At 38.0% G+C, this 25,642-nt stretch overlaps 2 long non-coding RNA genes across 2 annotated transcripts in view; one reads left to right on the forward strand and one right to left on the reverse strand.

The window, feature by feature from the left end:
* The window catches only part of LOC111094577, a 23,775-nt gene extending 16,322 nt beyond the window's left edge, over window positions 1-7,453 (reverse strand). The window contains exon 1 of the long non-coding RNA XR_005385529.1: window positions 6,908-7,453. This is a non-coding gene — a long non-coding RNA (uncharacterized LOC111094577). The remainder of the gene's footprint in view (window positions 1-6,907) is intronic.
* LOC102156261 lies at window positions 5,745-25,642 on the forward strand. Its single transcript, XR_005385527.1, has 3 exons — window positions 5,745-6,023; window positions 9,253-9,392; window positions 25,396-25,642. It is a non-coding gene; the product is annotated as an uncharacterized LOC102156261 (long non-coding RNA).

Genomic DNA, 25,642 nt, shown 5'->3' on the forward strand with positions numbered 1-25,642 from the left:
AAAGGAAAAGGAAACATATGAACTGAATTATGTGCAGAGCTGGTGACATAACAGAGAAGAACTTTCTAAGTGGCTTTAAAGCATAGTCATCTTACTGTACATCCCAAGTGGGATATAGTTTGAAGACAAATGAGTTGCAAAAAATGTAAGCATTTTTCATATTTTTGAACCATCATAGTTTTTTGAACCATCATATTTTTTATCTTAGTATTAGATTATTAAGAGCAATGATTGGATTTCTGATATTAAATTGTTTTTTAAGATGTGATCATGAATATGTTTGAAAAGAGTCATTATTTTCTGGAGAGACTTGCTAAAATATTTAGAAATGAAATAACATGATGCGTATTTGTTTCAGAATCATCTAAGGGTAGGGATGTGAATAAAAATGTAGCGGAAAGGTGGCTGTGAGTTAGTAATTACTGAAGCTGGCTGATGACTACATGAGATTCCTTATTTTATCCTATTTTTTTCACAAAGTTGAAAAATTTCAAATGTGAAGATTAAAAATATCAAATAAGTGTTGAAAAATTGTAAATAAGAGAAGGTATATTGCTTCCTTCAATACTACAGAAGACGGTCTCCATAGAAATTGTTGGTAAGCCCAGCATAAGTTCAGAAAATTGCAAAAGCAAGTGTTTTTCTTAAATCTTCTCCATCAATGTTCATTATCTTACTTCATTTCAGACTCTAAGGGTATAGAAGTCTAATATAAGATTTTTGAAAGTCATCTTCAATTTTACTAATGTAAGAAAAGCAAATTAGTTATTTTCTTGGACCTGGATGGAAATTTAGCTTGTTAGCAAGTTTTATGGGAGAAAAACCTAGAGAAGCACAGCACGAGCTTCCAGCTCCTACTTCCCTGGGTCTGCTGATGGGACTTTCCATCACTATTATTCTGCTGGAGAGAAAGGATCATAACTCAGCCGTTAGAAGGCCTGGGTTTCAGTGCAGGCTCTAATTTTCCTGACCTTTATATACTTAACAGTAAAATGAGAGATGATACCTATTTCACAATGCATTTGTAAGGCGTAAATGAAAGAAAAAAAAACATTTAAGTGCTAAAGATGGAGGCTGGAAATCACTACATGTTCAATAAACATTAGATATAATATATACTTTATTTTTCCTTTTCCAAAGGAATAATATTCACTGCATATGGTTGTTATTAGCTTCAAGTGAAATAATAATGTATGTAAAAGTAGTTATTATTTATTATTATGTCTATGTTACCACAGGGCCACGGGGTGATGAGACCACCACTCAGTAGACTGCATATCTCATACAGAGTTTCTGAGAAACATGGGGTTCAGAATTTGATGGACTTCCAGACACCTAAGTGGGTTGACATGCTTACCTGGGTGAGACTGCTGCTGACTTGCAGGCACTCAGATTGTGTTTTTCAGTGAGTCTGCCATTGATTTTGTCTGACTTTCAGAATGGAATTGCTGACACTGGGTGCTAAGCTTGAAAGGTGTGCTCACTGAGGTAAGTTATTGATAGATGAAACATGTGAAACCCTGGTTCTGCTGATTATTTGTTACCAAAGCTACAGAAGGATGAATCATTCTTGAAATTTGTGGGAACTTTTAGATTCTCAACTCTTGTTTTTCACAGATCTACCAATTTACTTAGGAGCTATCTCATCTAAAAGAAATAAATCTTTTACCCCCTGATGCTGAATGCCAAGCTACTGCTCCTAAGAGAAGGGAAGTGAAAAAAAACAATCCCCTACCAATGTTTATTAGCATGGACCACGATGTTTTAACTCAAGGAGGAAGATTTGAGAAAACTGATTTTCCATTTTGTTTCATCTACCCTCACCACCTGATTGATTAGAGAACTGGAATTTGTTGGTGAGTATAACAACGCCAAATGCTTAGCTAACTTTACTACAATTGCTGTTGATGCAAGTAAATTGATAGTCCTGAGGGGGAAGTGGAGTGGGCACCAATTCAACTATCTGCAAGCATATTGAGAGAGTGATTTATAAAAAAAAAAAAAAAAAAAAAAAGACTCATTATCTCCAAACTTTGTTTCTCAGGTACAGAGGTAGCTATCTATCTATCTATAAATATAAATAAATAAATAAATAAATAAATAAATAAATAAATATTAAATATTTAAATATTTAAAATATATTTTGAAATATATATTTTGATTAAATAATATTTATTAAATATAATATTTAAATATATATTTATAAATATATAAATAAAAATATATATATACTTTTTGTTTTTTTACTAATTTTTCATTGCATTCACAATTCATTACAATTCACACACAACTCATTACGGTTGTGTTTGTTTTACCTAATGATTTGTCCATTGTGTTGTTTCTAAGCCAGTGAGAAGTGATGAGTCAGTCTCAGGGATACTATGCCACACAAGCCCACAAAACTCAATAAAAGCCACAGGGTCAGCTAGTGACTCTAGTCATAATTTCTTACCGCTGTCTACATATCTTCCCCTTGGCAGAGTAGTATTCATTATCTGCTTAACACAGCCTTCCTAAAACTAGTTCTTTCTTCAGAATGTGTACATCAAACCCTGAGCCTGGAATAAAGATGTTACCTTACAATGGCCTTCCATGGTCCATTTGATGACAGTCTTCATCCCGGTGCCTCAACCTCAGATAGGACTGAGCCAAGATATTTGGGCATACCCGGAGCAAGCTGATAACTGGTAACTCTTAAAATGGATATCCTTTCTTGTATGTTGTTTATTTCTTTTTATTCAACCAGTATAGGAGTTGGACTGATTTACCTGTCACTAGGTGGAATAAAGGACTTGATAATAAGGCCTCCCTTTAACTAACTTGTTCAATAGACTGACACTCTTTCTCCTTCTGCTATGCATGATGACTAATGTCAACAGTTGGCCAAAGCTCGCAGCTTGTAGGCTGCTCTCTGGTATACAATCAACCCTGGGACCTCCCATCACTCCCACCCAATAGTTACTAAGGTTTAGTCTTGTTGTTTCCAAACATGATGTTGTACAAGTTACGCTTGTTATGGTGATTATGCAATTTAATGAACTTTTATGCAACCTGATGAAATTCAGTGCAAAAGATTGAGATTATTGTTTCTGTGAAATTCAAATTGAACATCTCAGAAAGACTTGATAGAAATGGGGGCCTAAATATTTATAACCAGTTAATGTATGTGAAATAAGGTTTGGGAAAGAAGTTAAAAAAATCTTAAAAAAAAATTCATGCCCACATTGCTTTGCAATTGTCTTAAATTCTTGCCCACTTTGAAGGAAGCCAAACTTAAAATTATAGCCCATACATTATGAATGTGGTATGTGGTTTATACAAGAAAGAAAGAGCAGGGCAATAGACAATAGATCCATATTCAAATAAAAGCTCTTAGTCCTATTGCAAAGACTGGTGTATTTGTATGTTTTAGTTAGAATAAAATTCTAAAATAATTTTTTTTTTTTTTTTTTACTTAAAATTGCCTCTTTTTTTTTTTTCCCTTTGGATTGGGAAGTACCAACTGCATCAGATGAGGAGGTTCCTATCTGTGTAGGAGTCACTTATTGAGGGGATCCTCAGGTCACAAGTATGTATTTATTTATGTATTTATTTTAAAAATATTTCATTTACTTATTTGAGAGTGAGCAAGCACAAACAGGAGAAGAGGCAGAGGGAGAAGGAGATGCAGACTCGCAGCTGAGCGTGGAGCCTGATGTGGGGCTCGGTCCCAGGGCCCTGAGATCATGACCTGAGCCGAAATCAAGAGTCAGATGCTTAACTGACTGAGCCACCCAGGCACCCTGGTCACAAGTATTTAAATTCTTCTGTCTCATCATCATTATTTTTCTTCCTGTATTGCTCCTCTGCTTTTCCAGACACTTTCCCTTAGCATAGTCATTACCCATAGTTCTGACTTAGTTCTGAAAGCAAATCTGCTCAGATACCTGGGTATTCCACTATTCTGAATTGGACATGTCACTGTTGCTCCATCCACCTCTCCTGCACTTCTAATACGCCATCTGATCCAGATTTTTGCCTTGCCATTGTAACCTCTGTTTACCACCATCGATATTCTAGTTCATCTAATCAATGTCATGAAATGCTTCTCTGCTAGTCCTGGTCTATCTGCTGATTTTTCCATGGAGGTTTTTTCTTTTTAAATTTCTTTAAGATTTTATTTATCTATTTATGAGACACACAGAGAGAGAGAGAGGCAGAGACACAGGCAGAGGGAGAAGCAGGCTCCCCAATGGAGCCTGATGCAGGACTCGATCCTAGAACCCTGGGATCATGCCCTGAGCCAAAGGCAGACACTCAACTGCTGAACCACCCAGGCTTCCCTCTGCCATGGAGTTTTAGACTCATGTTTGAATGACCCATCTGAAAATCACAGTGAGGAGTTGAGGAAGAAACTTGTTGCCAGACAATATCTAATTATAGTTATAATAGCAGCATGAATAGAACACTGGTGTTTTTTCTCCCCTACTGCTGTGCTGTCAATATTGCAAGTGGTATTGACCGTAGGTTTGTACAATGAACTGTTGAGCAGTTCCTGCATGCCAGGAATCTTATTGATTATGTCCTATTTAATGCATCAACTTTATGAAGTCAATATTCTTATCCTGTTTTAAAGGAGAAGAGTCTGAGGCACAGAGTTGAGCGGTTTGCTCAATGTTAGATAGCCACAGGATGATAGTAAGCAACAAAGTGGATTTGAATCCACACCTGTATGTCTATGAAGCCCAGGCTTCTGGCCTCCAAGAAGGTTCTGATTGCTACCAGTTTTGTTAGAGTGTATGTTAAAAATGTTACAATTCAAAGTAAAGGATTAAAACAAATGAGTTGTTCACTCAATTATTCATTCACCCATTTAACACATCTGTTGGGGCCCCATTACTTGCCAGGCACTGTTCTTGATGCTTCTGAAGATACAAAGAAAGAAACAAAGTCAATGCCCATTTAGACCTTGCATTCTGGTGAGAAAGGTTATGAACAAATAAATATAAAATATGTTAAAAAAATATGTTAATGTCAGGTAATGGTAAGTTACTGAAGTATCGTGGTAGAACTTGAGGAACTAAGAATTTGGTCGAAGAAGCAAAGTGTGAATATATAAAAAGTTAAATGGTTAAAAATGTCAAGTAACCTAAATAAGAGTTGAAGCAAGGCGTCAAAGATTGATTTCTATTAAGCATCGTAGAAAACTGATGATGGAAGTGTAGAAGGGGGAAAGTTGCTCTGGACTGGAGCGTTCTGGGAAGATTTTGGGGAGAAGACTGAAGAGTAGATAGGATTTGGCTGGGTGGAGGAAGGGCAGCGAAAACAAGTTAATTGTCTCAAGGAGACAACTGAAAGTTCATTTTTCTGCTGATAGCTGCTAAACGTGACAGATTTAAAGAGTGTAAGTTTGGCCCTCATGGCTCTTAACACTAAATCTGAAGCCCCGTTCAATTTCATCAGCCTGACCTCAAAAACATGAGCATAGTGCCTAGAGGTTCATGCATCAATTTCTGAACCTCGACAGATGGATATGCTTTAAAAAAAAGGCAAACAAAACACTGCATTTACCATGCCCTGTAGAGTATGAAAACCTAGCTGACATTCTCATTTACTCATCATCCGTCTCCTTTAATATGTCATCCATCATTTGCTCCCATTTCCCTTAAGAGCTTGTGAAAAGTTGGAGTGCAAATGGCCGAGCAGTCAAACGCCTTCCATTATTTCTCTGATGGGAATTCCGAGGGGAAGTCAGGTTCTTTTGACAACAATGGCTGATGCACGACAGAGTCTTGAGACAGGCTGAATTAGAAACTTGATTTTGACCTAGCAAAGCACTCCTCTGTTGGGTCGGGCATTGAAAGGATGGTTGGAAATAGGACACAGCTCTGTATCTATCCAGGGATTGGTGTATTTGGAAATAAGGTGTTGCCAAGCAACCATTCAAAAAAGGAGCCTCTTTGTCCACACTGCCCGGAATTTGAGCAGATGTCCAGAAAAACAAGGCCAGATCCTTTTGCAGATTCTCTTGGAATCCTAAAAAGGTAAACTCGAAATTAATCCTCTAGGCCAGTGTGGCTGAAGCATATGTAGGGGAAGTGAGAGGGTATGTTTTCAAGTAATTTGAAAAGGAAATAGTAGATGACTTTTTTTTTTTTTAAATATCAACAGAGAAGTTGATTAAAGAACAATGGCGTATTTTAAAAAAATGCAACCAACAATATATCTTTATGTAACTGCTACTTAACTTCAGCAATGCCTTAGGTGTCAGGGACACATTAAGAGCAAGGGGTGTCAGATTTAATTTCCAGGGCTCAATAATTGCCCGTGGAGCCTTGTAACCTGAAGACTCAATTGCCTTCTGAGTGGGCTGTTTTTCCACTTGTAATTTTTTTCGGGCACTTTTTTGGGGGGTGGGAATAGTGGTATGGGGTTGAGGTAAAGACAAAATTCACAAATGTTTGTGACATGTGCACTTCAATTATTCACAAATATTTGAGCTGATCTCATTAGAGGTAATGTGTTCTAAAATGTAAAACATCTCATAATTCAATATATTAGTATTCTAATCACCAAATAAACGTAAAATTAATTCAATGAGTTTAGGTTAAATGCTGTGTTTAATATAAGTCACTGTGCTGCATGTCAAGGAGGATATCAATAAAGACATTATATACATCCTTTGAGAAGAACCAATCTTACCAATGTCCAAAACAGAGTCTGAAAAAAGAAGCAAAACAAAATTTTCTTTGATATAAAACCATAGTGGTTGTGATACATGCTGGTTTTAAAAATTCTACTGATGTTCAATGTTGTCAAATCAGATTTTCTATAGGTGGAGCTCATTTTATGAGAGATTAGATTCTAAGTCAGAGGAAAAATGAAAATAGTAAAATCTCATTTTGCTTCTAGTTGTGTATCCTTTTACCTTTTCATAGTATCACCAACACAGGCAGGTTTTCCTCCAGCATCCGAAAAAGTTGTTGCTGCTTGCTGTGTCCGGCAGTAAACATTGGTTTGTGTTTAGAGGCTGTCCTCAGCTTTGTCCTTGAACCTGGACATGAGCAAGGACCTGTCTTGCAGCATGTGTTTCAGAACACCTCCCTAAAAACCACAGTTAAAAACAAAACAAAACAAAAAGGTAAATAAAGATATTAAAAATATATAACTGCTTCTGTCCCTTGCGATCCAAAGCTCAGTGCTGGTCCAGAATGATCCATAACCAGGGCCGGCTGTGTTATTTGCGGTGCCAAGAGCAAAATAAACATGTCCCTGTTTCCAAAAAGCAGGAAGGAGGGCTGTGAAAATATATATGAAGATATTCTTTCCTTTTGCCACCAGTCTCCCTCTCTCTCTTGACTTGCAGTGGTGTTTTCAATTTGCTCTTTAATGTTGTCCCAAGCAAGGAAATGTAAAATTGTAAATTATTAGCATCATCTCACAGCTCATCTCTATCTTATGCAAGGCCAGTTGTGAATGTAAACATAGGAGCATTGAGTTTGTACGCAGAATCACTGAGATTGCACAATCTGCATTTTGTGGCTCAACCCCTGGAGCTGGCCAGGAAAGCCAAAACACAAGGCAGACTCAGAAAGGTCAGAAGAAGGAAGAGAAGATTCCACCCCTCGTCCTTCACTGCCAGGCGTGGAGCCAGCTGAGGGAGCGCTTGGTGTGAAGATACTAGTTGGGATTATGCAGGGATGCAAGGCGATCTTGCACAAAGAAGTATTGTTTCCCAGCAGTGCTGAGTGTCCACAGTATCCACAGTACTGCTCCCCTTCCTGCCCCAAGTGATGGTTCTGGAGATTTCTCTGCAGTGTTTGCAACCGTTGGGCATAGTAGCTGAGAAAACATGACCACATGATTAAGCATTCCTTTTGATCTTCAATTTGTGAACCATGGGCCTCGATATAATGTGCATCAAATGAGATTCCCATTATATTATTATTATTAATTATTATTATTATTATTACACAAGCAGCTAGATAACTGAATGCTAGAAAGGTGAGTAAGCTTTTTATTTAAGAAATTAATGACTTCATTAATTGTGCAAACCTTTTCAGTTTTACTTAAATATTAATGGCTCAGATGTCAGATAAACATAAATTATAGTTTATATTTAGCCTTTTAATTGTAATGGATGACTTTTAATGAAATAGGAGGATAGCTTTTAAAACATGTATACACCAATAACTTTAATTTTTTGTATCTACTTTAATTTATATTTGTGGATACCTCGTATGTATTTATCTTTTACTTTGAGCTAGCACAATATATATGAAAACAAAAACTTTTTGAAAATCTTGTTTGTAACAATATAATTAATGATTTCACTGAAACAAAGGAAGAATAATACATTTTTATGGGATAAATACATAATACTTTATGTATTGTGTATGTCTTTGCTTTATTACTCATCCAGACATCACCAGCCCATAAACAGGATACCCCTATGTGCATAATAATAATTAAGTTCTGTTGTCTTTGATGTTTTGCCAACTTTCAGTCATAAAAACCATACCTTTATGCACATTTATTTTTTAGCTTTTGTCAATATGAAGGTATAATTTGCAAGGTTCAGAGGAGAGAGTTTTTTTACTTAACTCTTTCTTGACTTGGTTTGTAACTTTTAGGTATTAGAGGTATTATATGGTTTACAGGCCTCCATTTGTGGTCTTGTCCTGGGACTCAAATGTTAGGGGAAGGCCTGTTGTTTTATGAACAACTTGTCTCTTGAACTATAAATTCCCCACTCATAGTAGGGAATTGGCCTTTGTGAATAGGACCAGATGAGTAACCAAAGATTCAAATGTCTCCCCTTCTCAGGCTCACTCTGTATATAGACTCTGGGCCAAGCAGTTAGTAAAATTACTTGCATGGCCTAGGCTGACTTTTCTCTTAGACCAAACACATATAGTTGAATGTCATAACTTAAAGGAAAGCATAATGCTACTTTACTGTAATGCAAATGCTGACATGAGTAAATGGTTCATAATTACTTAATAAGTTGTTTAATTAAATCTGACATGTTATGGTTTTGCTATCATTTTATGATTTAGGGTTTGCCTTCATTCATGCAGTCATTCATTCAATACAACTTTGTTGCTGGGCATGGAAGTCATGAATATAAATAAGATACTGTGTTTTTACTTCTGGCAAGATATTGGAATAGATACTAAAGGGGGATTTACTACAAAATAACTAGCCATGCCTTTTACAAAATTGCTAGTTTTACAGAAAATAAGAGGAAACTTCACTATGTCTCTCCCACAGTCAAGAACTGTGAAGAGTCTGAGACTTTACTCCACTGCCAAGCTAGCAAGTTACCTGCCACAGTTTCATGGATGCTGATAGAAGACATGAGACACCTGGACCAGAGACAACGGACTTCACTACTTACAACGTAGCAGGGAGTATGAGTTTCATGTTCTTCTAAGTTCCTTTGTCTTGTAAGCCTCACAAGGTGGTGGAGAAACCCAGGTGGATGTTCAGTATGTATAGTGTGGTTTATATCATAGCTGAGGAATGCTCGGATTAGGAAAACCCAACCTTTTAAAGGGCTATTAACAAACTTGCTCAACTTTTGCCCAGGAGGGAGAAATTATGTTTATTATTCTGGATAAATATGTGCTCTGCCCTAGATGGAGATAGCATGTGTATCTTCTGAGGCTGTTTGCTCTACAAAAATCCTTGGAAACGTAGTTTAGAACAAATGCTGTCAATTCCTCTATTTCAGGGAACACAAAGAAATGAGACAGACTCATGGATAAATTTCTCCCAACACTCTCCAAAAATAACATAATGAATAAACAAACCGACAAAAACCAGTTAAAGGTGGACAATGAGTAGTTAGCAAATATCAAGTGGGCTTACTTTGAGAGCAAATGCCAATATTGGCATACCAAGCTTTGGGCCAGCAGAATGGTGGGAGTGTTGAAACATAGAATGTTTTGGACACCAAAAGAAGTGAAATGGTCCCTGGTCAATAACATTCACTGATTCCCAGAATAAGCAAGTGGTTCTGAACAAGAATAACAACAAAATGCTCTGAAATCATTCTCTGAATAAGTGCTCTTGATTACCATGTAATAAGATCAAATAAATAGCACATGGTTCAGAATCACCAAACACATGAAGAAGTAAGCCACCATGGGTAAGAATGATTAGAAAAAAACAGACAGTATATTTAGACCCAAAGCAACTCAGATATTGGAGATTTCAGATACTGAATACAAAATAATTTTGTATAGGTTGCTTAAGGAAATAGAATTTGGAATCACAAAAATTAACATGAACTAGAAGATTATGATAAAATTATCAGGTAAATCCAAATAAGAACAAAATATAACTTTCAGAAGTGAAAACTATTGGCACAGGAGACTTCATGGATGGGTTACATGGCAGATTAGGTCAGCATAAGAGAAAAGTAAGTAAAGTAAAGAAGAGATATAAGAAAAATTATATAGAATTAAACTCAGGGAGATGTAGAGATGGAAGCATAAGAAAAATTCAGAAGTATGAAAAATAGAATGAGAATGTTTAACATAAATTTAATCAGAGTCCCAGAAGGAGGTAATAAAAGTGAGATGGTTTTGAAGAGACAATAATATAATTTTTCTGCCCTGGTAAAAGCATTAATTTTCTTTTTTCTTTTTCTTAGATTTTATTTATTTATTCATGAGACACACACACACACAGAGGCAGAGACACAGGCAGAGGGAGAAGCAGTTCCATGCAGGAGCCCAACATAGGACTAGATCCTGGGTCTCCAGGATCAGGCCCTGGGCCAAAGATGGCGCTAAACTGCTGAGCCACCCAGGCTACCCAAAGCAGTAATTTTCATATAAAAGATCCACAATTTATAGCAAATGATAAATAGAAAGATAATTATAAGATGTACATTGTGGTAGATCACAGAGTATCAAAGATGAAAAGATCTTAAAGCAGCAAGAGACAAATGTCATTTTGTGACAAGACAACAGGAGCTGTTTGCATAGCAATGTAAAATAACTTGTGTCATTTGCTATCATCAGATGCACCTCTTGATTTATGCTTTGAATACATTGCATTAGTGAGCTAATGTTTTATATCTTCAGTAACACTATGAGTTTCTAAGATCAGGAATTATTATATATTTTTACATCAATAATTAGCATGTTTCTCATTGGAGGAGGTCAATGGAAGGCTTTGTGAGCCACTGATGGACTAATTGGCAGAGCTACTGTGATTATCTCTAGATACCAGAGACTAGGAGTCTTTATCTTGAGTAAATCACCATTAGAGGTTTATGTTGGTAGCACTAGACTTAAGTGCATAGTTTGAGGATACCAGACATATATGCATTAGGGATCTTCAGTGTGATAATACAATCTGTATGTCAACATGACATATAAAATACCGTCTCTCTTGGAGCTTACATTCTAATGGAGGTAGGCAATAAAAAATAAATACCTAAAGGAGGTTATCTCAGCTAGTTGTAAATTCAGGGAAGGAAAAAAAAAAATCAGAGTACAGTATAGAAAGTGATTGGAAGTAGGGGTGAGAGGCCACTTTGGGATCAGGGGTCAAGTGATTCCACTTGAGCATCTACATGAATGAGAAAGGGCACTCCATGCAAAGTATCTGGGGAAAGAATATTCTAGGCAATGGTTCCAGCAAGTAAGACAGACCTGAGGTTAGAGTAGAGTAGGTTTGCACTTTTCAAGTAACAGACCGTGACTGAGCTTTAGTAAACAAAGAGGAGAGTGTGATGGAAGATTTAGGTGAGAGAAGCAGGGCCAGATTCTGTAGGGCCTCAGAGACCCTTGGAAAGGAGTTTGCATTTCATTTTAAGTCCAATGGGAAACCACTGAAAGGCTTTAAATTGTTGTTTATGTTTTAAGAAGTCTTTCTTATTGTCACATGGAGATTTATCTCCTTGCAGTGGAACAAGGGTGTAGGAAGGGACACCATTTTGAAAGTCTTCTAGGCAAGAGACGACCTTGTGCTCAGCTGGTGACTGGCTGAGTGACTGGATGCAGGGTTTTAAAACCAGTTGGATTAGAAATTCAGCATGGCATTCCTTAGAACACACATGATTTGAAAGTTTCCAAACTTGTCTCCCAGCTCTGGTAGGACCACAGCAGCACAGCCCTCACCCCCGCTCATGTGGTCCAGTCACTTTGACCTAAGTCAGTTCTTAGAGCCCACCAAACTTTTTCCTTGGGACCATACACTCTACCCTTTTATTCCCACCACTGTCATCCCATCTTCTAGGTCTTCACATAGATATCACCTCAGAGATCTTCCTTAAGTACCCAAGATAATCACATAGTCCTTTCCTGCTCTTGTCTATTCCTTCCCATCCTTCCTGTTAATCATCATAATTGAATTTATCTGTGTATTTGTCTGTCTCTCTCACTAGGATATAAGCTTCTTGACTGGACTATGTCGTGCACATTCATGGTTATTTTCCCAGCATACAAGTACTCTGAATATACAACAAAGAGTATCCTAAGCACTTTACATATATTAACTCATTTAATTCTCCCAACAATGATAAGAGGTTGCATCTATTATAATTCACCTATTGTGTCTGAGGGAATTACAAAGAGGTGAGGGAAGTTGCCCAATTTCCCCAAGCTAGTGAAGGTGTGATCTGGGCTGTGGATCTAGGTAGCCTCTCTCCTGAGTCTGTGCTCCTCACTGTTTCATTATTCTGCCCTTAAGATAATGGATAAACCAATAACAATGATTCTCGGTCCTCCCCTTAGCTCTAAATAATGCTTTAATTTTTTTTTCATTTTAATAAACAAATGACTGTCATTATGCATGAATGGTAACAAAACCTAAACAGCGGGGTGCCTGGATGGTTTAGTGTGATCCTGGGGTCCTGGGATCCAGTCCCACATTGGGCTTCCGGAGGGGAGCCTGCTTCTCCCTCTGCCTGTGTCTCTGCCTCTCTCTGTGTTTCTCATGACTAAATAAATAAAACCTTAAAAACAAACAAGCAAACAAACAAACAAACAAAAAACCCCAGCAAAACCTAAACAGTTCTTAGCTCCATGTATGACTTTTTTTTTGAAGGGACTCAGTGGAGAAAATGCCATTTTCCAGCTTCCACTGCCTGAGATTGTTTCTTTTTTTCCCTGCCCAAATAATTGGAGGAAGGGCAGGAATGATCTTACTCCCACTGCTTCTCACCTCTTGGTTTCTATGGACCATGTGATGTTTTGCATTTCAATGAGTTCTCCTACTTGGAAGCAGCCAGCTTCAAAGATGTCTCTTAAATTCTTTGACTATATATACATATGTATATTTAAGATTTTATTTATTTATTCATGAGAGACACACAGAGGGAGGCAGAGACATAGACAGAGGGAGAAGCAGGTTCCCTGAGGGCAGCCTGATGCAGGCAGGACTCGATCCCAGGACCCCAGGACGAAGAGCCGAAGGCAGACACTCGACCACTGAACCACCCAGGTGCCCCTCTTTGACTACATTTTTAAGCAATTAAAAAAAAGCAACCTTTAAAAATATTTATAACACAGTTTCCTCCATAGCCTGGTGGTTATGAACTGATTTACATGCACAGCCATGACGGGGTGAATCTAAGACAGATTTCCCCCACGTTTGTGACCCCTTCACCCAGCACCGTGCTTGGCACATAGTGGGAACTTATTATCTATTTGTTCAGTGGATAATGAACACAGTATCTGACACCTATTAGATCATTCTGGCCACGTGGCTCATTTAGTGAAATCATATAAAATGCATCCAACGGAGCATCTGCTACCTGCTTAGGCCCTGGCTGGTACAGAAACAACAACACTGAGGACTTACGGCAGTTAAGGATCATGGCATGAGCTCCTTGCTGTCCTCCTGCCAGTCTATCAATACCAAGTTTCCTCCCTGACTCCCTGGTCACCCACCTTTGCTCATTCCATGGCTGATTTCTTGCTCAGCCCCTTCAGCCTGACTCATGGTGTGACCTACTTTCCAGGCTCTGCGCCTTCCTTCTGGTTCCCAGACTCTGACAGGCATTCTCCTTCCTGGCACTGTGCTTCTGTGGACAGATATCTGGGAACAACCCTGTCTTGGCCTGGCCTGGGGGATCTTACTCTCCAACCCCCCTCCATCCGTAGCCACTTGCCCCCCGCCCTGGAATACACACTGCCAGCCCTGATAGGTCTTGTACTGGGTTAAAATTAGATCTATTTTCTTCCACTGCCAAATACCTCTTTGCTCTTAGAGCATCTTCGGATGCATGAACTACTTTATTTTTTATATCACTTTTGATAAAATCAATTCTGTCTCTCATTTCTCAGCTTTAGTTTTCTCAAAAATCTTGTTTGTTTCAAATATGGACTCAGTCAGTCTGTGGACAAACATCAGTGCCTCCCTGCTCCTTGAAACCTCGACCATAACACACTTTGGGTTATGGGGTGTACATGCAGCTGGGCACAAAACTATGAAAATCAAGGCAGCTTCTGTTACTATTTCTGGGTTGCCATCCTTGTGTTCCTGGGGCAAGAAAGGGGCAACGAGGACAGACTTTCTATATATCAAGAAAGTCCTTTAATTTTGCCAGCAGTCACATTCTGGACTAGGAGATTGTTCCTGTTTATATTTCCATTCTTTCTTTTGCCAACTCTCTAATGCCTTTCTTTTGCCTTCAAAAAGAGAATATTCCCAGGACTGTGGTACAGTGGTATACAGTTTGGAAAAGTTCACCTCGAGTGCATCCAGCATCAGCATCAAAGTCAATGGTATTTTCTTCATTATCTCTGGATCATCTACTATTTGTTCCAGCAGATTTCCCCTCCCAAAACTCGGCGTGCCCCAAGACATCTCCAAGTGCCATCAGTTCCTTTAGTTTAGTGAATTGTTTTTCTCAGGGATAATGAAAATTAACTCTGATCTTAACTTAAGTGAAATATAATTAGGTAGGTTGCTCTCTAGAAAAAAAAAAATTCCATGGCACTACATGAAAAGGTAGGAATAATTTTGGATTCACCATTACTACTACTACTGCCACTACCACTGCTATTATAACTATTACTACTACTACCATCATGACGACTATTATTTGGCCACTTCACACTTTAAGGCAGATTCCACACTTTCTTTTTCTGAAATAATCCAGCTAAGCCAGACACTGTTTTGAAATTCTCTTTTGAGTTAATGCAGAAGCCATAATTTTCTCCTAATGCTGAAGAATCATTTGGAATAAGGCCATTTCATTAGCATTGCAAGGTTGGAAGAGATCTTCAGAGTTTACCTCATACAACCACCGTCCGTTGTTCTGATCTCTTCTCTAACATCTCTGCCAAGAGGGTGGCTGGGCCTCTGATGGAACATTTTGGGGATGGACTATTCTCTGAAACATCAGGGGGACCTATCTTTGATCATCTTTTATCTCATTCCCGGAGAATTGTTCATTCACTGTGATCAAGTAGCTACACACCCAAGGGGGTTGAAGGTAAGAATTGTAAGACAGGTCAGCCAAGTCCAGTTGCATGAAATCAATTTGCTATCCCTGGAATTAGTTCAACACAGATACCATTCATGCTAATAGGGAACTTTTTTTTTTTTTTAATAGGGAACTTTTTGAATTTGAATCTTATATACATGAGCCAGTGAGAATATCAATTGTTCTCCTATTGTAAGTTAACAGTTTTGCATACTTGAGAAGCAATGAGCCTAAACAAAAAGGAATTTTCTTCCAGTGGTTTGTGTTAGAGCCAATAGGAGCTGCAGTGCATACCATGTGCAGAAAGGATTTACTGGATTTCAGAGCAAGCCCTCCTTGTTGCTTATTACTTACCGGGTGAGCCTGAGCCCTTCTTGTCCCAGTACTAACCCTTAACTAACATTTACCATTAGGCAACGGTTCTTTCCTTAAGCAACAGCTCATACTTAATAGGGGCCATTACAAAGAACTTTGCTCTATTGTATTAAGTACTAAAAAGAATGGATAGATTTCTCATGTTTTCTTGTTTCTCATATAATTAACTTGTTAAAAACTAACCTTACCTGTAATAAGATGTAGTTATTTGGGGAATAATAGCCTGCATTAACAAAACATATCTTGATATGAAACAAATCCTTTGTCCTCTCTTGCTATTTTATATCTCCCTGGTCAGAATTACAAAGGGGTAACATTCAGGAGTAAGAACACTGATTAATGAACAGCCACTGAATTCATCTTTGGGAGTACTGAGTCTGGGAACTCCTAGCTACAGGGCAGAGTAACTCTGGTGGTCCTTAAGCAGGACCACAGAACCACCAGCTTCATAGGACTTTAGGCAATGGGTGTGAACAGCAGCCTCATGACTCATCAAGGGTGAGCTGGAATGGGGTGATCCAGTAGGCAGGAGAGAACTTTTAAAGAGAAGCTAAACTGTAGCCAAATGACTACTAGGGCTCGCTGCTAGGAAACTCAGTTGTCTCCCCTCTTAAAAAAAAAAAAAAAGAAAGAAAGAAAAAAAAAGGCTTGTTTGTTAAAAAGGCCCGAGGCATGGAGTTTAGGTACAGGATTGGACACATCTGGAAGGTATAATTACAGAGCTTGCAATTAGTAAGTACAGTATTAATACACATGGAAGCAGATTCATCTATTTATCTCATACCTTCTGTGAGAGTTCAAACTTTGAAACTTCTGTCTTAATATCTCAGCTGGGAAAATTTGCAACTATTCAATTATTTGTTGGAGATAAATTCTCATTGGGGTGGTGGAACATGGCTATTGTGGAAATGATTTGATTTCGTCAGACCTGTAAGTTTCTAAGCCCTCTAAAAGGTGATTTCTTAGACACAGAATGGTCTATGAGTATGTGCTTTGACATCATAGCACTACAATGTAAATCATTATACTATAATTGTATTTCAAATAGAGTTAGCCTGTGAATGAAGTAATTTCTGTTAAAAAATGTCACCCAATGAGTGAAAATTCACTGATGATTTTTCTAGAAGAATGAAAGAAAATGGAACTCACAAGTTATATGATATATATATAAATCATTATATATATATAATGATTCCATTATATATATATAAAACATATATTCCAGAAATTCATGTATTTAGAATTTTATATTATTGTGTATATATATATATATATATATATACCCACAATTACATATATTTATATGAATTTCAGAAAAACATACATGTGTGTTTATCCACGTAGGTCAACCTTGAGATCTCATTCTCTATATGCTTTATTAATTAAGTTGACTTCCTGGGCTTTAAGGGTTTAAGGAGAGGTAGGAAGAGGGGGTATTTCTATGAAAAAAGACAGTTCTCATGTTGTTTCAGTCTGGGTGGAATTCAAAAGTTTCAGAGTTTTCACAAACGGCCTTCTTCTCAAAGGTTTGTTGGCCAAGTTTTGATACCCCAAGAGGCTGGGGAAAGCATCTGACCTTCTGGGCACATACCACACTGTCCAAACCTTTTTAGGCTGACCCATCACAGCTAAGGGTCTCAACAAAACGGACAGCACCTTGAGCAAACACGACAGCTACTTTCTAACGACAGACAGCCTTACACTTGAGTTCTTGTAAGAAATGGCCAATTCAAAAATGTTTTCTTTTAACTGAGCTAAAAATAGTATAAACTGAAATAGCTCATCCTATGAAACACTTAAGAGTAAAATGTGCGTTTTACTATTTTTTTTTCTTCTTGCCTTAAAAATGTGTTGCATTAGGACGAATCAGGCCACTGCAGCCAGGATGGAATGTGAACCATGCCACTGGACAGCAAATTGGAGGGGAACATGCCTTTCGTCTTAATTATAGGCTGGACAAGGGAATGCACTGTATGCTCTGCTATGTATGAGCAGGGAGAGAATTTTCCCAGGGTATTTTTCTTTTGCATTTCTGACTCTTATTGGATTGGAAGCTTGTCCATGTGACCCAGCAGGGTCCATTTTTCCATAATAAGGCTAAAAATATGCCAGAAATGTTTTCTTTAGCACAGTCTATGAGTGTCAAACATGAAAGTGACAGACCTCTCTTTCCTGTTGATTCTATTTCACCTTTTCCTGGAGCAAGTTCCACTGTGATCCCACCATTCCCTCCCAATGTTCTTTTTCTGATAGGCTCCATAAACTGGAGTGTGATCCAAAGTGGAATAATTGTCGAAATTTATTCCATGTCCCTGTAAAACACAGATTTTGCTCTCTCTTTATAGTTGTTTCTAATGACTCACCTTCAGTGCATCATAGCCCTTGAAATGTTTTTCCTGTAATAGTAATGTATTGTCACTGAGTCATTCATTCTCTTCACCAGGGTCTGTTATGAGATGAATTACATCTAGAATTGCATTTAGAATTCGGGTAGTCCATGACTGTAACGGATTATAAAGGAATGATACAGTGAATAAGAGCATGTACTTTGGTAAGAAGAATCAGGTTGAGCCAAGTAATACCCATAGCACTTTTGGTTATGCTTTATTTCCAAACCTTTTTCTTTGTAAGTTGGTTGTATAAAGTTGTTGCAAGGATTAAATTAATAATGTATCTAATATATTTAGCAAAATGCTGAGGTTACTTTGCTCTCATTTTTAGTCAATTAAATCAACTAACCATAAATTAGATTAGATTAGATAAATTCCTTAATTGCATGGGTAAAAGTACTCTTACTGTGATTAAGAATAATGTCCCAGTCTTCTCCTGATTCTTAGCCACTAGTATCATTCAAGCTATTTAAACTTGTGGTTCTCAAATGGAGGCAAATTTGCTCCCCCCAGCAGACATTGGCTTTTGGCTGTCACACCTTCGGTGCAGTGGGTACTACTGGAGTCAGCGAATAGAAGCCATAGATATTGCTGAACATTCTATTAGATGCCAGAGAGCTCCCCCCCACCCCCCCGCCCCTGCCAAACTCACACCAACAAAGAATTATCTGGACCAAAATGTCAGTAGTGGAGAGAGATTGATAAAACCTGGGTTAGATAAAAGCTTTAGGGTCTATTGTTTGGTCTGGAGTGCTACCATAGGAGGCATTCAATGAAATGAACCTATTAAATTTCTCTCCATGCCCCTTTGATTCTGAGAATGGTTTTGAGTGCCTACTATGTTCAGAGCTGCATTACTGGTGGCTGACAGTCTCAGTTTCTGAGGCCAATATGCTTCTAAAGAGGCCAGGATGCTGGATAATGGGTAAGGGACAGAGTGAGGAATTAGCTAAATCCTCCTGATGGTAAGTGCATGCATTTAATACTAAAGATTAAATATAAATTAGAAGCAGCTTTAGATGGTTTAGTATCATTCCTAAGACGAAGGGAGAATTTTCCGAACTAAATTCATCTCCACAGCAAGTTGATATTTTTACCGATTTAGGAGGATTTTACTAGCTTGCAGTAATACGTACAATCCAGCCTGTCTACCGAATAGCTGCTTCTTTTCTCAATCCAGGGGTTGCCAGATGCCAGGTATGGAGAATGCCAGATCCAAGGCTTACAAAAATGATATTCATTTAAAAGAAATCAGAAGTCTTGTTTTTATTGAACTCAAAAATTAAAAGTTAAAATTTTCTTTTTAATTCAATAAAAGTATTTTGTTTTAGCCTCACATCTTTTGGAGCTCCCAGTCTCTCTTTACTTTTCAGGAAGTGTTATCTGCCTCTGTCAAATTGCAAAGAGACTGGTTTTAATTTGGAGATCTAAATTTATATATAATCATATACATTAACAAATAACGATTTATAGTATACATTTTCCTTCACATGTATATAATAAATATCTTCAGGGTTACTCCATTTCTTGCTCACTTCCCATGCTTTGATGTGTTTGTCCTAATTTGCCTGTGATGGTTTCTTCTTGATGTCCCCAAGATTTACAGGTCATTTGACTTACCATAGCCAACTAAGGTGGTTGCATAATCAGAGGAATGAATGAGTCCAGGCTCCTATCACTTGTAGTCTATGTTTATGGTTCATGGCAAACTGAGAAGTTCTCAGCTACATATTATTCTATTCTTGGCACTGAGAAATTATTTTGCTTGTGTAGGCATGTTCCTTTCAGATTAAATTTTTATCAGTATTAAAATTGTTGATGTTGTAATTGATTGATGACTGACAGAAACTAGAAAAAAAAGCTAGAAAATCTTAGTGTAAAAATATTTACAAAAAACTACACTGTACTTTATATATATATATATTTGTTTTAAATAAGGAAGTGGGTTTTCTTTTTTCTTTTTTTTTTAAGATTTTATTTATTTATTCATGAGAGACACAGAGAGAGAGAGAGGTAGAGACACAGGCAGAGGGAGAAGCAGGCTCCATGCAGGGATCCCGATGTGGGACCCGATCCTGGGACTCCAGGATCATGCCCTGGGCTGAAGGCAGACAGATGCCCAACTGCTGAGCCACCCAGGCATCCCTGCACTTTATTTTAATTGCGAAATTAAAGATCATGCACAATGAATAAAGATTGTGCAATGGAAAGGACTTGTCAAGGGAATTTATAGATTCTGGCTTTACTCCTAGGTCTGAACTAGGTGAGTTCACTTAGTCCTTCTAAGTGTCCAGTAACTCATTCATAAAGATGGATGGATTGAACTTCCCCATCCCCTTTTAATGCTGTGGTCTACAATTCTGTCAAAATAAGACCTCATTCCAAGTAAGCAACATTACATAGAAAGAGGTCTATAATTAAATTTAGGGTACAGGTGGCCACTTGATTCAATAGTAAATTGTTTCTTAGCAAGAAGTACTCTATGAATATCTGTCATCATCATAACTTTGTTTTGGAAAGCCACCTCCGTTGGCTCTTTTTGTCACTTGAGCTTACTGCTCTGATCACAGGTGATTAGATGAGGCTGGAGAAGCACCCAACACAAAGCTAGCAATGTACATTTGCCCGATGACCCCTGAAATTCCTTACTATATCTCTTTTATACTGTAAAGTAAATGGCTGAGCCAATTCTAGTTGAGAAGTATGGTTTTAGGGGAAGTCAGCAGATATTAAAGTGGTGGGGAAACCAAGAGCCATAGGAAAAAAGCAATAAATAGAAGAGATGAGACATCGGAAGACCTAAGAAAGCAGAATCCATGGAGCAATAAAAGCCTAACACAACATTTACTATAAGTAAGCAGAAACCCTGAAGGACTAGTACCAAATGTTTAGCCATAAGTGACATATTCAGGAAAAAGGCAAAACCAACTTTTTAGGTTGTGAAATCCTCATGTCTTTATGGTATCCAGGAGAAAAAGACAAGGAGCTTCTCTTAAGTGGGATGCATGGCAAACAAATGCTGATTGCATGTTTATGAGGAAGTGTGATCCAGTGTCTCTGTTGCTGCCTGTACAGTTTACCTTGACTTTCGCTCTGACCTTGCGTTCGGTGAAGTTTGGATTGTGTTCGTTAAAATGTAGTTGCATCATCTCTGGGTGTAAGTACTAGAATTTTGGTATCCCATACTGTTTGTCCTTCCCCCCAATTCCCCATCCTCCTCCTTTTTCACCATGATCATGTCTTATATACAGCTTTTTAGGCTACAAATATCTGGAAGATGCTAACCATCAGTCATCCCCCTTTGAATTCCTGCTAATGGCCTGGCATGGTGCCCCACACATAGTAGGTACTCAGTAAATATTTGCTTAGGTAGTGATAAGGTGACAAACAGCAGAATTAGTTTTCCAAACACCCACACTTTAGTTAAAGCACTTTATGAAATGCATAAGGTGTTTTCTACATATTGGGAAAAAGCTAAAAAAAAAAAAAAAATGTATGTGGGCTAGACATATGAAACATTCCCTGGAATATCCTGGCTCTGGTTACCTAAAGTCATGGCTGGGTCATGCATTTACCGGAGGTCAAAGCTTAGAGAATGCAGCTTTGAAGGTTCTCTGCATAAGGGTGTAATTTCAAGTTACTAATAACTCAGGAACACTTGATCTCTTTCCTTATTCTTGCCCAGATGAGTCATTTTCTTGGTAGTTTACCTTGAACTCCTCCTATTTATACACAGCAGACTAGCTGGCATGGAAAATTGTGTGCATCTGTCTTTCATATTGAAATATGTATCTATATGTATTTTTTTCTCCCTTTACTATTCTTTTTCTCATTTTCTCATTTCTCTATTGTTTTTGCCTAAAACTGGGGAAGCCTCCTCCAGGGTGAGCTAATCTTAAATCTATCATGAAGATGGGGTCTCCACCTTTGAATGAATTTATTATATAAGAACGAAGCCCCAAAAAGACCCGCTGCATTGTTTCCCAAAGAATTGTCCAGAAGAATTTCCACTTCTCAGAGCCTCATTTGTTTTCTAAATCCCCGAAGAGAGATTTGACTCAGCAAAAATGAGTTTTGAGCCTTCTTCAGCAGCAGCAACAGCGGCTGAGCTGTGGATCTTGGCTCTAAGACTGGCCTAGTTATTCAGCAGATACTGTCCCAGCCAAGCCCTGGAATAGCTTTCAGCCACTGCCACAAATGCTGCCTACCAACCGTTGCTTAGGTGAGGAGAGCCTTGGCCATAAATCCTGGCACCCTCCCCTTCCCCAGATCTGCCTGATTCATTTGTTCACACCACACCTTCAGAGTGGAAGGTATGATTGCCTGCCTTCTTGCTTGCTTATTCTTTCCTTCTCTCTGTCTCTCTCTCTCTTTTTCTTTTTTGACCTGGCAAGGGATCCAGCCAAAAATGGAATTAGAGAAGGCACCCGCACCCATGGATCACCAACAGACAAAACAAGAAAAACTACTGCTGCTTATTTAAGATTTTCTTTGTGTTCTTTAAAGTTTCTTTCACTTTTTTTTTTTTTTTTTTTTTTTTCTGAGAGCATCTTGAGCTTTGAGCAAAAGTTGGCTTTTTGTGGGTTGGACTTAAAGATCTATCTTTCCTGAGTCTAGGTAAATGCAGGCAAGGCAGTTGATTAAGAAGTAGTGTGACCCAGAACTCAGAAATCATTAAGAGATATTGATGTACATGACTACATAAAAATAAAAATGTTTTCATACCCTTCACAAAAAAAGAAAAAAAAATTAGGAAACACCATAGGTGAAGTCGGAAGACAAACTTAATAGGGAAAAATGCTTGAAACTCAATTTCACAGGCAAAAGCCTAATTTCTTTAATATGTAAAATCCCCTGCAAACATCAAGAAAAAGATCAATAAGTCAGTTAAAAAATTGTAAAATGTGTGACTATAAAGGAAAGGAAAGGAAGATTAAAATGAAATTAAATTAAAATGGCTTTTAAACATATGAAAAGATACTCAAACTCACTCATAATTAGGAAATACAAACTAAACTAAATATGGAAACCATTTTTTACTTATGATATGGGATAAGACCCAAGTTTGAGTCTTGCTGCTAAGATTGTGGATGACCAGATATTTCTGTGCCATGCTGACAAGATTATGAATTGTTACAGCTTCTAAGGAAGCAATTAGGCAAAATCTATAAAAACTATAAATGCATATATCTTTTTATCCAACAATTCTACTTCTAAGAAATTATCCCATATGTATACACACCCTTGTGTGTAAAGTAGCATATATATATGACTAGTTCTTGAGGCAGGGCTTATTATAGCAAAAGATTTCTAGATAATCCAAGTGGAATAGTATTAAGCTATTAAAAAGAGCGAGGAATCGCTTTGTGTACTGACATAGAAAGCTCCGTCTGCAAGAGATACTATTAATTGAAAAACTGAGGTACATAATAGTATGGATGGTATGTTTCCATTTGTAGAAAAAGAAAAATTATAGAATGATATAGAGTACATATTTGCTTGTATTTACATAAGATATCTAGAAGCAGGAAACACATAAATTCTCATACAAAGGGAATAAAATGCCTGGGGCATTAAAAAATGTTTATGCAATGTGAATGTCCCTTCCAACAAAAAACTGAATGAAAAAATATTTAAAAAAAGAATGTCTCATAGAAAATAAGGGCCAAATACAAAAGAGTGGCAGGAGCAAGGAGATTATTACATGTATCACTAGACACAATTGGTGCCATTTTTTTTCCCAATCTCTTTTGTCTTAGTTTGGGCTGTGATAATACAATATCATAGACTGGGTGGTTGAGAGAACATTTATTTCTCACCCTTCTTGAGGCTGGAAGTCCAAAATCAAGGCACTAGCAGATCCAGTATCTGGTGAGCACTTGCTTCCTGGTTTGCAGATGGCCATGTCCTCATTGTATCCTCACTTGGCAGCAAGTGGGAGGAGGGAGAAAGAGAGGGAGAAAAAGAGAGAAAGTCAGAGAGAGAAGGAAAAGAGAGTGAGAAAGCTCTCTCTTGTTTCTTCTTATAAGGGCACTAATCTTATTCATGAGGACTCCACCCGCATGACTTAATTCCCATCACATTGGGAGTTCGGATTTCAACATAAGAATTTTGGGGGATTGCAGACATGTAGTCCATAGCACCTTATACATGGCTTCTTTGATATGCTACTCTTCAAACTTTGTGCTTTTCTTGTCTCCAATTCTCATCAATTTTCTAAATATATTTCTGCTCTAAATTTCCTTGTCCTATAATTATATACTTATTTTTCTATTGATCTATGCATGCATACATTAACTTGCTGAGAACTTAAACAACATTAAACCCTACTTGTAGACTTCATTTAAACAGGAAACTGAATGAGATTTTAAGCCTGGAGGTCTTGTTCTGAGAATCAGTGGACACAGGAGTATGATTTTGACTTATGTAGTAGAATTGAACATGAACAAAAGATTTAATCAAGCTGATCGCTTACTGCCCTAGGAAATTTCCTTATAAGGGATTGACCTTAAGCCTGGTATGTTAACCAGGTCCAAACAGATTGGGAAAGCCTTTCAATTCATGTCTTATTTTATTGCAGAAGAGCTACTCAAAGAACTACCACTGAGTAACAGTAGAAGATTTAGGGATGGCCAGTGAATTCCCAGTCACCACAACCAGGAAAACTCTAGCAACTGAGAACAATTTACTAGCAACGTGACCTTTGTTCAAATCATCAAATCTCTCAGAATCCCAGCATCTTCATGTATACAATGGGAATTTTTTTTAAAGATTTTATTTATTTATTCATAGAGACACACACACAGAGAGAGGCAGAGACACAGGCAGAGGGAGAAGCAGGCTCCATGCAGGGAGCCCGATGTAGGACTCGATCCCGGGTCTCCAGGATCACACCCCGGGCTGCAGGTAGCGTTAAACCACTGCGCCACCGGGGCTGCCCACAATGGGAATGTTTTTGAGAGACCAAATACATTACAAATAAAGATGGCAGCAAAACCCACTGCCAGTCTCCAAGCTGGCCTCAATGACCCTTATTTCCTGGTATATCCTCATGCACCCTTTCCACCTTGTATTAGGGTTGGCCTGTCACAAATGACAGTCATTCTGAGGTTAGGTTATAAAAGTTCTGTCTTTGTCATGCTCACTGTCTCTTCTCGCCTGTCTCTTCCTATCTGTCTGTCCCTTTCTCCCTCTCTTTAGGGGAAGTCAGCCATGTTGTGAGCAACCTTTGGAGAGGCTCATGTGGTGAGATGCAGAAGCCATCAACCAGGGCCACAGGAGTGAGCTTGGAAGCAACTCCTCTCCCCTCATCAAGCCCTCAGATGACTACAGCCCTGGTCAACATCTTTGAGTTCAATCTTATGAAGGTATCTTGAACCAGAACTGTCTACCTAAGTTGTTTCCAGATCCATGATCCACAAAGACTTTGTGACAGAAATAAATGTTA

This window comes from Canis lupus, chromosome 38, assembly GCF_011100685.1.
Source record: "Canis lupus familiaris isolate Mischka breed German Shepherd chromosome 38, alternate assembly UU_Cfam_GSD_1.0, whole genome shotgun sequence".
Classification (NCBI taxonomy): domain Eukaryota; kingdom Metazoa; phylum Chordata; class Mammalia; order Carnivora; family Canidae; genus Canis; species Canis lupus.